At 33.9% G+C, this 7,147-nt stretch overlaps 1 pseudogene; it reads left to right on the top strand.

Annotated features, from left to right (window-relative positions):
• The first annotated feature begins 3,746 nt into the window (after window positions 1-3,746).
• Window positions 3,747-3,902, top strand: LOC135322818 (ATP synthase subunit epsilon, mitochondrial-like; annotated as a pseudogene).
• The last annotated feature ends 3,245 nt before the right edge of the window (window positions 3,903-7,147 follow it).

Genomic DNA, 7,147 nt, shown 5'->3' with positions numbered 1-7,147 from the left:
TGGAACAGAGTAGAATGTCTAGAAATTGACCCACAGATGTTTCTATATATATAATTAATTTTTTACAAAGGTGTCAAAGCAATTCAATGTGAGAAGATAATCTTTTCATGAAATGATCTTGGAATAACTAAAAATTTATACCCAAAAACAAAAACCAAAATACACTGACCCTGGCTTTATATACAGAATATAAACTTGCTTTGGTCATAGACAAAACATCAGAGCTAAAACTATAAAAATTCTACGAGTAAACATAGGAGAAACTCTTAGTGACATGGATTTGGTAAAGAGTTGGTAAACAGGACACCAAAATATTCAGATAAAAGAAAAATTAGTAAGTAGGACTTCACCAAAATGAAACATTTTCACTCTTTAAAAGACTTTGCTAAGCAAAGGAAAAGACAAGCCAAAGACTAGAGCATGTTTCCAAAACATATCCTCAACAGAAGATTTGCAACTAGAGTATATAAAGACCTCGACCTTTCAATTAAACAAACACAATGAAAAATGGGCAAAATTTGATACTAAAAATATGGACGGTTGGCAAATAACACATGGAGAGATGCTCAGTATCACTGTTATTAGGGAAATGTAAATGTAACCCCCTGCTGATGTCACTGTACATCCACTAGCATGGCTGCCGTTAAAAAGCCCAATCATACAGACTGATGCAACTGGAATACACACAGGCTGCTTGTTGGAATGTAAAATGGCACTTGGGAAAACAGTTCAGTAGTTTCTTAAAACATTAAACATACCTGATGCTCTGATCCAGGCTATGTATTTACTGGAAAAAATGAAAATACATGTCTGCACAAAGACTTATACACAGATGTTCATTGCAGCTCCATTTATAATAGCCAACAACTGACAACATCCAAATGTCCATCAGTAGGTGAATGGAAAACAAATTGTCATACATCCATACACTGAAATAACCCTCAACAGTAAAATGAAATGAACTACTGATCCATGCGAGAGCCCAGATGAATCTCACAGCGATTATATTGAGTGAAAAAGACCAGACCCCTCCCCGCAAAAAAAAAGAAGAAAGAGAGGACATACTGCCTGTTTCAATTTATACAGAGTTCTAGAAAGATGCAAATTATTCTACAGTTACAGATCAAGGTTGTCTTCGGTAGGGGACAGGGAAGGAGAGGCACAACGTAGACACAGGACACAAGGAAAGTTTTGAGGTTGGTGAATACGTTTATTATGGTGATTATGGTGATGTTTCACTGGCATATGTTTGTCAAACTTTATCAACTAACATTCTTTATATGTGAGCATTTTAATGTGTATCAATTAAACATCAATAAAACTATAATTAAAAAAGGAACTATATTCAGAATGTCAGTTAATCATTAGCTTTAAATGCTATATTGGTAGAGAGCATGACAAGGTCTAAACTAGAGAAGAAAAATACATTTTTTTAAAGTTCTGTGATGACAAAAGTCATCAGAAGAAGTGAAGTCACAGCTGAGATATCAGAGAATATTGAAAATGAGAAAAAGAAATAATTTTGTAAGAGGAAGGTATGGTTACTGGAAGAAAATTGTTGAAAGGTAATGGTAAATTTGAAAGCATGAAGGTGGAGAAAAGGACATGCAGATTTCACCTGTTCATTCATTAGTTAGGGAACTGACTGAAATCCTTCATTTCCTCACCTGAAAATGGAATAATACGTACACCACTTTTTGTTAAAATTAGTCAACATGAATATTTAACATTTCTGTTACATTATAATCAGGGAAAGTAAATGTTATCACCATCTAACATGAATGTGCCTTTTACATAAAAACATTTATTTGTTATTTTATGTATTTATTTACTTGTTTATACAGGTCAACCACTATGATATTTATCTTGTTCAGGATTAGATTTATGAATCTGATTAATTTTAATGATAAAACAGTTTATTTTTGTGAGTGACTATGTGGTTTGAGGCTTTTTATCATGCACAGAAGTGAATTTTAAACAGTTTCAATAATTCTCATCTTGTTAGTTCACCTTAAAAGCAGTTTCCATCAGCGAAGAGCTAAGAACCTAGAATCTCACTTTATCAATTAAATAGCCATTAGATTATTAAATACACGACTATCATTGCTATTTTAGAGCATATTCAAATATTGCTTCCATTATTTGAGATTGCCTTGACATTCATATCCCTCTGATTCTCCTAACCAGTGTATTTTTTATTATGAAGCAAAGACACAGTCAGTATGGTCACATCAATACTCAATAAACAAATAAGGTCAATGACAGCTTGCACTAAAATGGAAGCAAAATGCAGGCATAGATGAAATAAAGTGGTAATTACACCTTAATGAAACATACACTCAAACTACAAATAACAGAAAAAGAACACTTTACACAGTCAACAGAACACAATTCAATCATTCAGTCAACAAATATGTTTTAGGCACTGTACTAGACACTTGGGATGAATCAGTGGGGAGGGGAGGAAAACCTGATTTGGAGTTTATATTTTAATAGACTGAAACTAACTAAATTATATATATGTATGTATGTGTATATATGTATATACATAATATTCCAGAAGGTCATACATTCTGTAGGAAAAAAAAATAGAACAAGAAAAAGGGAACCAAGAGGTCTAGCAAGGAGATAGAGGTTGACATTTTGAAAGGATGGTAAGGTAAGCCCCACTGAGAAGGCGACATGTGAGTAAAATCTTGAAGTGAGGGATTTAGCTGTATGGATATACAGACAGTGCAAAAGTGCTAAGGCTCCTGCAGCCTTCACTGAGAGCAGGGAGGCCAGATCACTGGAGAGGAGGGAGTTGGGGAGAGTAGGAGCAGGAAAGGTCGGAGGGGTATAGGGCAAGATCAGGTAGACCTTTGGGTGGCATTGACTTTTTACTCTGGATGAAATTAAAGCTGTCAACGGTTTTGAAAAAGAAGGATGTGAACTAATATCCATTTCAAGAGAATGATTCTGGCTGCAGTAGAGGGAACAGAATGCAGGGGGAGAGGAATGGAAGTAGGAAATCAGGAGGCTGTTGTGGTGATCCAAGTGAGAGTGGAGGAGTCTGAGACCAAAGTGAATGCAATGAGAAGAAGTCAGATTTTGGATAGATTTTGGATCTAGAGATGGATGAGAGAAAGATCGGAATTAAAAATAAATCCACAGGTTTAAGACCAAGACTATAGGAGAATGGAGATACCACTAATTGAGGTGTGGAAGACTTCGGATGGATCAGGTTTGGTGGGCACATATCAGGAAAGCCAGCACATGGAAACTTCCATTCTTAGAGTCAATACTAAATACCTCGCAAGGTATCAGCTGACAGGTAGATAAGAGTGAACACAGTTTAATTCCAGCCTGCCTCCCTGAGAATTAATAGCCAAGTAAGTCAATTAATAAACATATTGGGCACTCTTTGACCTAAAAAAATATTGTCTGTGAGGGGCTATAACATCACCAAATATTGGAATACTAAAATATAGAGGGTACAATGGGAGTTAAGTTTCAAACAAATTAGATCTCTTGACCCGATGGGTAGCACACTTATGAGGCTAACAGAATTCTTAACCATCATTAAGTAACAAGAAAGTATAACATGAAGTTAACAGACCAAATTTTCCCAAGTGCTTTATGTACTTAATTTTATATATTCAAGTATTAGTGCAAGCTAAAAATACCATTTCCCAAACTTGGCTGCACACTAAGACATTGACCACGTCTTTGCAATTCGACCCAAGGCGTTCCATTCTTGTGACACCATGGTGATATATTGGTGACAGGCTGGACTCAGCTACCTCCGGTACTCCCAGATCTGTGGAAAAGCAGTGAGAGATAAACTGAATACAGAATTCAAAGCAAATGCCGAGAAGACTTCTGGCAGCCGCATAAAAGTTGTAAAAGTCAAAAAGGAATAATCTACCCTGACTAAACGTGAATGCTACATTTTCAAAGTGAAGCTGTGTGGGCACATGTTATGACAGATTGAAAATGATCTCACTTCACGGGGGAAAAAAATACCTGTCTTTTTCATAGATTGGCATTGCCAATAATTTAAAGTATGGCTCAAAAAATACATCATTTCCCAAGTGCTTAATAAATGCATGATGCAGAGAAACATAATAATAAGTGAAATTAAGACTTTGAGAAAGTATTCCTCTCTGTGATGTTGATCAATCTTTGCAACCACATATGATTTCTGAAGACCTTAGACTGAATGAACTATGAGTTTGACAACAACTACTGTCTTCTAAAATGTAACCTTTTTTTATGTTATGGAAGAAATCCTAGATTATAATACATATTTGGAAATATAAAGAAAAACACAAAAGAACTCCAAAATGGAAAAAAAAAAATCATGTTTAACTTCCTCTCTCAGGGTTAATCTCTGCTAATATTTTGGTGTTTGCTCTAAGTTAACATGAATAAAAGTGCATATTTTCAAGTAAATGTAACCCCACACACACAAACATACACACCTGAGATAACATGTACTAATTTCCCTCAGAGATGATATGGAAGAAAATAAAGATGTATGTGTTTAGACTGCATATTGATGAAAAAAGGTGATGGTTAAGGTAAAAAGAAACATTCTAAAATAAAAGTTATTTTCAAAAACACATTTTAAGGAAGAGTATATCTCTAAAATCAAAAGAATGTAATAGTCAAAATAATATTCAATCAAATAATATTCACTAGATGAGTATTTTTTATTTTCTCACAAAATTTTGACACAGATACTACGCTTCAAATGAAAGAAAATTCAGGCAGAAGCATTGGTGGTTTAGTGGTGAGCCTAGCTGCCTTCCCAATGAAAGAAAATTTAGTGCTTTATGTATGTCTTAACAGCACTGACCTTTTTTTTTTTTAACATGAGATATTAAAATGTATGCTTTGTATTGATAATAGTCATTTCATCCAATTAAAATATTATGATTAATATGTGTGTGTGTGCGTGTGTGTGTGTATCCACTTGTTAAGTACTTCTTTTAGTCACTGATAGAGTGCTAAGTGAGGAATGACCTAAGATGATCCTCAGAACAGAAAACATCATGTAGAGCTTATGTGTCTAGCTCTCTTCTACATGCTTTCCTATTTATCAGCGAATGTGAACCTCACAACACCTCAGTGAGCTAAATACTATCACTGTCACCATTCTACAAATGAGGAGAAACGAGTCACAGAGAGATGGAGAGTCAGTCTAGCTTACCCTAGTCACACAGACAGGAAGTGGCACTCAGTTTCACACCCTGACTCTTGGGCTCTCGAACTTGTGTCCTTAACTGCTATGCTCTGCTGCTTCAGGTAGTTTCAGCCTATCAACTTCTGTTTTTATACATGAACAGGTAATTTTTAATTATATTGGATAAATATATATACAATTGCAAATAATCATCATTACACTCAACTTAAAAATCTTGATTTTTTTTTAGTCTAAATGTTTTCTGTGACCTTTTTAAAGGCAATTTACATTTACCAATTTCATTTTACAATTATTCATCCAATTTACATTTCTAATTTTTTTCATAAGATCCCAGAAACTTTTCTTAGATTTTAGCACCTTCTGTTATTTTCCAGTATTTACATAACCATGTTTTTCTCCCTCAGGCTTATAAAATAGATTATTTGTAATTCACAGTTTCTAGTAGTAATTAACAAGTCACTGTATTAGCTGATCTGGTTCTATTGTTTCTTAAAAGGCTGCTAAGTGCCTAACACTATATTTGATATTTAAATAAATCAAAGGTATGGATCTTTCCCTGGAAGAATTTACAGTTTAGTTGAAAAATAGATAGCTTTCCTTCACAAACAAAAATGTCCACATCAGCATTTCTCAGATTCTTTTCATGAAACACACAGTGATTTCACCAAGCTGGACACTCCAATGAGTAAATATTATGGATGATAAATAATTCCTAGTTCACTCACTAAAACTTTCACATTCTTTAAGGTTTTTAAAATATGTATATATGTATAATAAAGTTATCTATATACTAGTCAATGAGAGAACTGTCAACACAGAAATAAATTTGGACCTCCCTTGATCATCTTTTTTCTTCTTAAAGTATAAGCTTTCCTGATTTTTGTTATTAGTAAGAAATTACTTGCAACTATTGATATCTTGGATTAGAATAATTTATTTCATCTCATATAGTCTTTTCAGGCTCATATAGTCATGGAAATCCTTAATGAGAAGATGGGCTTTGAAAGATGTGGATCATTGGTATTCAACTTCTGAATGGCATTATATTTTTAAGTTACTATGGTCTCCTACTTCAATAAACCATTCTTCCTGAATTCCATTGTTTGCCTAAGCAACGTTAAAATAACTTGTATTCAGTTTCACCAAGCTCATTCACCGAAGTGGTTATATAGCTCTGTATTCAAAATTGTATTGTATTGAATTGAATTAGTGTTTTACAGTTTCATCAACATAGCCTAGAAAAGCTTTAACTCTGAATGAGGCCACATATCTCATTGAAAAAATTATCAGTGTTAATTTTTGCTACATACAAATAGCCAAATATACACCCCCATCTCCATTGTCTAAATCTTATCTATCAGCACCTCCAATGACTCATTCTTTATTGGCAAGCAATTAGCCACCAAAAAAATAATTTTAAGATAGTTTTCACTAAGAAGCCCTCAATTATTTTCTAAAATCTCAGCCAAGTTTTGTGTACCCTAATTACCTTGATGCTAAATAAAACATTTATTTCTTATTATAAAGCAAGCATTTGCAAACGATAAATTTCTAGGGAAAAAAACACCTTTTCTAATAAAATAAAATATTTTGCTGGAATATTGAAATATTCCAGCATATAGTAAGTACATCTAAAAGTTTAATGTCTATATCAAATTTTTCTTTAGGCATATGTAGTAGTTTATGTCCAAAGGTAAATCTAGAAAACGAACCAGATAAGGTCTACAGACTTTTCTTTCTGCAATAATTTACAATCTTATTATGAAATATTTTATTGGCTGTTACATTCGTGTCTAAGGCAGTGTTTCTCAGTTGTTTTGTGTCAACGGAACATTTTCTAATTGTAGAATTTTCAGTGGACTTCTTGAAGACATTAAAAGATGTCGAGAATACTACAGAAGCCAGCAATGACTGTCAGGCAGCACAGTCACCATGATCACTGGACAGCACCTGGCGTTG

Source organism: Camelus dromedarius, chromosome 14 (assembly GCF_036321535.1).
Source record: "Camelus dromedarius isolate mCamDro1 chromosome 14, mCamDro1.pat, whole genome shotgun sequence".
NCBI classification, from domain to species: Eukaryota; Metazoa; Chordata; class Mammalia; order Artiodactyla; family Camelidae; genus Camelus; species Camelus dromedarius.
The sequence above is the reverse complement of the archived record's forward strand: the minus strand, read 5'-3'. Positions and strand labels throughout refer to the sequence as shown.